Raw genomic sequence first — 7,143 nt, 5'->3', positions numbered from 1 at the left:
CCTTGACTAAATGTTAGATATTGTGCTCAATGGTGCTTTATTGCGGGTTGCCGAGGCGACCTTGATATTTTTGAAATTTTCTGGGGGAGGCACCAGGACCCGCCCCGCATGTGCTTCGCGCGCTAACGGCGCTACTGTGGGGTGGTGCGGCCTGTTTGGGGGATGTGCATGGCCTGACAATCTGAAATACTGTCTAGTTAGCCCTGGATCGGTCCCCTCGAGTTTCCCGGCTAATTTGAAAGCATTATTGTAGGAATCATTACTGGCATCGAATTTAGTTTTTCGTTATTATTACGGAGTTGTTGTTGTCGTTTGTGAATTGTGCGCTTAGCATGGTGGTTTCGATGTTGGCACTATCATTAGTTTTACGCTGTTGTAATTTAATGCTCTGATTCGGTTCATAAACGCAAGCAGGTCCTCTATTGTGTCACTTTTTACTGGTACACGATCTAATATTTGTGCATGTCATGACTCGAATTGAAACGACGTTTGTCTGTATAAACGACGCTTTGGGATATATCGAATTATATGTTGCAGGCTCATGGATATTTGGGCGGCTACGGCGAATTTCACTTACGTGTTGTTTGTAGAGTTTATTGCTAGTTATAGTTTGTTGTGATTAATTGCGCACAGTTTGGTCCGTTAAGTTTTTTGATGGCGATATTGATTTTATACATTTTTTTATCATGGGCGACGATGTTGTATCACGGCGGTGAAGTTTTTTTCAGGTCCGTACGACAGGTTGAGCTGGTGGTACTTAGTGTCAATGGCTTTTATGCATTCATGTTCTTTCCAATCGTGCTCAATGGTGAAATGGCTTCAATAATAACAATGTCACTGCCGAACGTAAACGTGCACACACTCTGATTGCTGTGTGTGCTTTGTGACTTTGCATATGATTTCATTTGAAACTTTCAGTGGTATCGTTATATTTACTTTATGTCGGCAACGTCTGTTTTGTTGGTCGTATGACAATAGGTTCTAGTTAAGTTGACAGAGAAACAAACTGTGTTCCAATAATGAACTGCGTTTTCCGGTTGTTAAGTAGTGATTTGGTGGCGGACCTCAATGAAATACGTGATCTATGATATAGCTTATCATTCAATACGTTTATTTTTCAACAAAGAAATACCAGCACAAATATTGCGTGTTTTAACATATACAAATAAGACACGCGTACAATTTATAATTCTTATCTATATATACGCGCATAAACAATGGTTTATTGGATGCATACGTATACAATTATACATAACTAAAACCTGGCTTACTAATGATTTTTTTATAATTGGACTTTTAACACAAACTAACAAACAACTAACATCTTTACATAACTAAATGATTAGTGAAATGTCGCTGATATCTGCTACGGTAATAAGTAACTTAACTTTCTTGATAACAATGGTTTGCTGTTCCTTAAAAAAAGAGCAATTCATTAAATAATATGTTAATCTCGCTCGTGCTCGTGAGCGCAATGGAGTCTACTAAAACACATAGAAATCATAATCACCGAATTTACACAATAATAAAAATAAAAAATAAAAAAACCTGCAACACGTAGAAAAACATTAATAACGCAAGGATGCCGTATTCCTCTATATCACAAAACTCGCTTTCACTTCTAATATAAAACGCGTCCATAGACATAATGTTTTAGTTCTTAAACGTCCGCGGTGGTTTTTTGATGTTTGGCTAATTTCAAGGCTATGGCATAACCCGATACTGATTTAAAGTTGTACACCCACACAGTGCAGATATAGCAGAATACAGAACGTCTTTGTTGACTGGAGCGCGTGTGTGCCCCCCACATTATGGTAGGTATGTGCCACTGCGAAGTCAAAAATGGGGGGCTCTAGAACTAACTCAGACATGAAAATGGGGGTCTTTGGAACTAATGTTTGTTTGAATGTGGGATGCTCTGGAACTGGCGATGTTCGAAAAGGGGGGTTGCGTTGCATGCATGCCTTCACGGCCCGGTTTCAACGTATTCTGAAGTACGGTGCACTGGAACGGAAATTACAACAAATACATTCATATAATTATATCAGGACTATATCTATCGTAGATAGGCCTATATTATATACAGTAGTATCTATGTAATATATCTATAGATATAGTATGTGTATATAGATAATTTATTGTATTATCTATATACACATACATACTATATCTATAGATATAGTTTCTATATTATACGCAGAAGGCCTGCATGATCAGCTTGAGTTTGCCCTCCGGAAGACGAAACGCTGACCAGAAACTGCGAAGCTCGTCAACAACCTGTAACGATGCCGATCGTTAGCTAATGACCAACCAATAGCTAATGACGAAGCAATGCGCAAGGTGCATCATTATCATCACTAGACGCCTGTCAAGACATTTACAACACCGGGGTTCCACGGAAACAGGCACGGTGCAAAGTATTTGAAAAAGTCTCCAAAGAGGCAAGATAGATGCACGTAGATTTAATTACTTCAAACCAGTTTGTGTTCGAAGCGTTGATGTACAATTAATTATAACAATTAAATTAAGTACTCATCTGGTAACAAGTACGTGTGGGTATAGACGATTTGTTATACAGTAAGTACAGTTGTATGCAGTAAAATCCTAGAGTCTACTACCCTTTAAGTTATAGTCCAGATGACTGTAACCTGGAAACCAGAGTCTACAGAACAGCCTGAACAGGATTTGGAAATAGCTCTGCAGCCAGTGCCAGTGCAACTGCCAGTGTATGGGTTCCGTCATCTGGGCTACTATCAGACTAAGATTAAACAACTAAACGCTACTAGTACTATGACTAATTACTTTTAATATGTCCATACGTGTACATGCATCTACATACCCATCACTCAGTATCACGAGCAAAATAATTGGAATTACTCAATTAGACCTAGTTTAGTTACAATTCTATCACCTCGGTACCTGTTTTATCTCTACGATCATGAAAGACTAATGTACATGACTAACGTACATGACTAACGTACAACATCACCACTAGTGCTGCCACGTAGCGCGACGTCATAAGACGTTATCACGTGACTGTCCCTCCATGCCCGGGGGATAGCAACACCCATTTCATCATAGTCGCTGCTACATTAATTATTGAAATACATACATCCAAGTGTAGGATGGGAATTTCACGGCCAAACGTTTGCCAGTAAATGTTGTTCTGTATAGGTACTGTAATTATATTAATTCCACTCTACGTTAAATACGTTTTAGAGTATTATAATAGCTTTACTATTGCATTTTACGGTTACACACAACTTACAATGTGCGCATTTGAATTATTTCTACCGATAGATGGCGCGAGGATGTCATATTTGACATAGCAATGATATCCCCTCTGCGCACGAACTGCGCGTGTATGCACACCAGTTTGCGTGATAAATGTATTCATCATGTACAATGTATTTGCTCGTGTATTTATTTCTCGTACTATGGATTTCTTTTATTTTTCTCTACTTAGTATTCTCTTTCTCTTTTTCTCAATCCTCCCGCCCACTGGCCTCCCTACTCCCACTCCTTCCCCTCCCACTCCCCGCCGGCTTTTCTCCCGTCTCCCGCCCCATTCTCTCCCGTCTCCCGTCCCCCCTTCTTGGATATGTGGAAAGCGTAGTATATGAGGATCTGCGGATATGTGGAAAGCGTAGTATATGAGGATATGTGGATATGTGGATAGTGTGGTATAGGTATGTGAGTTACGTCTCTACTTCTGCTTAGTTTATCTGCCGCATCTCTGCTTCTCGGTTCATCGTCATCATGCTTCATGGGAGGTGAGTCCGCACCGTCAGCCATTATCCGCCTCAGCTCCGCGACAAATTCGTACTAATGCGATTTACGGCCCGTGTGATTTTTACGGCGGTGGCGGTAGAAGCTGCGGGTGTTGGAGGGGTGGGGCGGTGGCGGCAGCAGCAGCAGCAGTAGCAGCAACAGCAGTAGCATCAGCATCAGCAGCAGCAGCAGTAGCAGCAACCGCAGTAGCAGTAGCAGTAGCAGCAACAGCAGCAGCAGCAGTAGCAGCAGTAGCAGCAGCAGTAGCAGCAACAGCAGTAGCACTAGCAATAGCAGCATCAGCAACAGCAGCAGCAGCAGTAGCAGCAGAAGCAGTAGCAGCAGCAGAAGCCGCAGCAGCAGCAGCAGCAGCAGCATCAGCAGCAGCAGCAACAACAGCACCACTGACAGCATCTGCAGCGGCGGTGAGAGCGGAGGAGGAGAAGAAGGAGAAGAAGGAAGCAGCGGTCATCTGTAGTCGTCCCTGTACTGTGTCTCTCATTAACTCTTACGGCAATCAATCGATGACTAGTATAAGGAAGGTGCCCTTCAATGTATAACGATTTTGGGGTTCTGTCGTGTATGTCTGCACACATATACACACGTCTGAGGGGGAATATATACATTTCATCATGAGTGTATAATATAGAGATATTATACGCTCCTGATAACATCATACAACTGTGACACATATGGACTCCCGATCTAGTGTAAGTGGCGCTTCTTCTTGCTATAGCGTTATAATAAAGCGTTACTAACATTGCTAAAACACTAACATTCTAACATACTAACTACTAAAACACTAACATTTATCATTTTACTATCTACATTATACATTATATTTACATCTATTGCATTTTACAATATTAAATTTTACAATATTAAATTTTACAATATTATATTTTACAATATTAAATTTTACAATATTAAATTTTACAATATTAAGTTTTACATTATTAAATTTTTCATTATTAAATTTTACATTATTAATTTTTACATTCTACGCATTGCTCCTAGTGATTTGGCTTCGTTGTTTGCTGCTCTTGTTGTTCAATGTTTCCAGAGTGATCGAGTCATCCCAGTCATCCAGGTCTTTCTCCACGACAGAACCACTTAGATTGCATGAGCGACACACGGCACTACCACTCGGGGAGAGAGCAGAGGAAAGACAGATGGGCGGATAGACAAGCAGACGATATTCCAGCACCCATCCACTATCGTCTGTCCTCAGTAGAGGACAGGTAAGTCCTAAACAACATTGCACAGTTTTCTGGGACACGTCACACATGTAATGTGCTGCGTTTATTTTTTTCCAGGTTGTGCATTGAGCCACACACAGCACTACCATTCGGGAAGAGAGCAGTGTAAGTAAGCAGTGTGTGTAGTAATACAGATGGGCAGATTCTTGTACACTTCAATATTGATTCCTTGATTTATTGTGAACTTTATTGAATTCTTGTACACTTCAATATTGATTTAATTATTTATTGTGAACTTTATTGAATTCTTGTAAACTTCAATATGAATCTTGAATTGTGAATCTTGTGAATTTGTTAATATAAGGATACTTATTTAGCCACGTGATGATTTACTCCATGTGTTGCTGTTTCTATCACTGTCATAACTTGGTCATAACTTTGTGTAACATAGCGGAACATGCTTGACACTACGACGTACAGACACGACGTACATTACACTACGACGCGCACACCTTCCACACGTGACATCGACGATGCTGACATAGACATGCGCGCGGCTCTGTAGCGGCACATATTCATATACATATACACACAATAAATATACACACACATATACATAGATATACACACACATACACATAGATGTACACACACATACACATAGATATACACACACATATACGTACACACAATATATATAGACATACACATACACACAATAAATATTCACACACATATACGTACACACAATATATATATATGGAGCCGGTTCCTAAATCAAGTAGAAACTAATGGTTTCTAACCTACCCGGCGACACGCTACACGCACACACGCACACACGCACACACGCTACACGCTACATGCACACACGCACACACGCTACACGACAGGAAAGTGGGGGAAAAAATTGTAGCACCCTGACTACGGCTTCCATCATAACGAGCTAACGTCGTAAACCTGCTCGTTAATGCTCGCAGTCGTTCGCTAACCACGCGCGCGCCTGTCTGCTGCTACGGCAGCTTTACATATAGCGAATACGTTTCACGAGATAAACTTGGAGTTTACGCGGGACAGTGATGATGAACGAAGGCAATCAGCGAAAGCCGAGTGATCGAGAGAACTCAGAGAATGAAAGAGAGGGCGCGTAAAGGAGAATGGATGCGAGAGGCAAAAGATAAAGAGAGAGGAGAATAGAATGGGAACTCAGATAGGAAGGCAAGCGAAAGAACTTAGAGAAAGAAAGGGAGGGGTGAACGAGGAGGAACGAGAATAGAGGCGAGAGGCGAAAAGATGAAGAAAGAGTAGAATAGAATAGAATGAGGGAGGAGAGAGGAGAGTGGTGCAGGAAAAGAACGAGTAGAAAGAGAGACAGTGCGTGGCGAGGAAAAAGGGAGCACATGCACCGGCGAGTGAGATGAGGAAAAGGGAGAGGGGCGAGTTAAAAGCTATAGAGCGATCAAATCAGAGGTATAATAGGGATACGAGAAATGGAGAGAGATAAGGCGAGGGAAAGAGAGACAAAGGGGAAGAGATAAAGGAAGAGTGGGAGAGAGAGAGAGAGAAAGAGAGAGAGAGAGAGCAAGAGGGGCCCGGGGAAAAAAGAGAGCGAGAGAGACAGAGAGGAGAACATAACTGAATCCATATAATCTAGGTAAACGCCGCCTGGATACGGCGACGGAATAGCAATGAACTAGCAAGAGCAGCGGACGACGAAGGTCGTGTGTGCGCGTCCGCTGCAGCCGACAAACACACACGAACGACCTTGCCAAGTTTACCAACGGTGTCTCCACACATACAGACGAGACACAAAGAAAACATGAAAAACGCAGCGGAAGATGAAAGTTAATGGATGTTAATGGTACCGGCGGCCGCGGCAGACGGCGGGGGATGAAATGGAGCGGGCGAACCGAAGAGGGAAAGCAGCGGAAACGCGGTCGATCCCCTTCCGCCGCTTGTTTTCGATCCACTTCTTTTGTGTGCGCATCGTGAGACACAAAGAGAGAGAGAAGGAGAGACAGAGAGAGGGGAAGAGAGCGAGAGAGAGAAATAAAGGAGGAGAGAGAGAGAGAGAAAGGGGGAGAGGGAGAGAGGGAGAGAAGGAGTGAGGAAGAGAGGGAGAGAGAGGGAGAGACAGGGAGAGAAGGGAGAAGGAGAGAGAGGGAGAGAGAGGGAG

The sequence above is a fragment of the Priapulus caudatus genome, unplaced genomic scaffold (assembly GCF_000485595.1).
Source record: "Priapulus caudatus unplaced genomic scaffold, Priapulus_caudatus-5.0.1 Scaffold1315, whole genome shotgun sequence".
Taxonomy (NCBI): domain Eukaryota; kingdom Metazoa; phylum Priapulida; class Priapulimorpha; order Priapulimorphida; family Priapulidae; genus Priapulus; species Priapulus caudatus.
Note: the sequence above shows the minus strand (reverse complement) of the source record.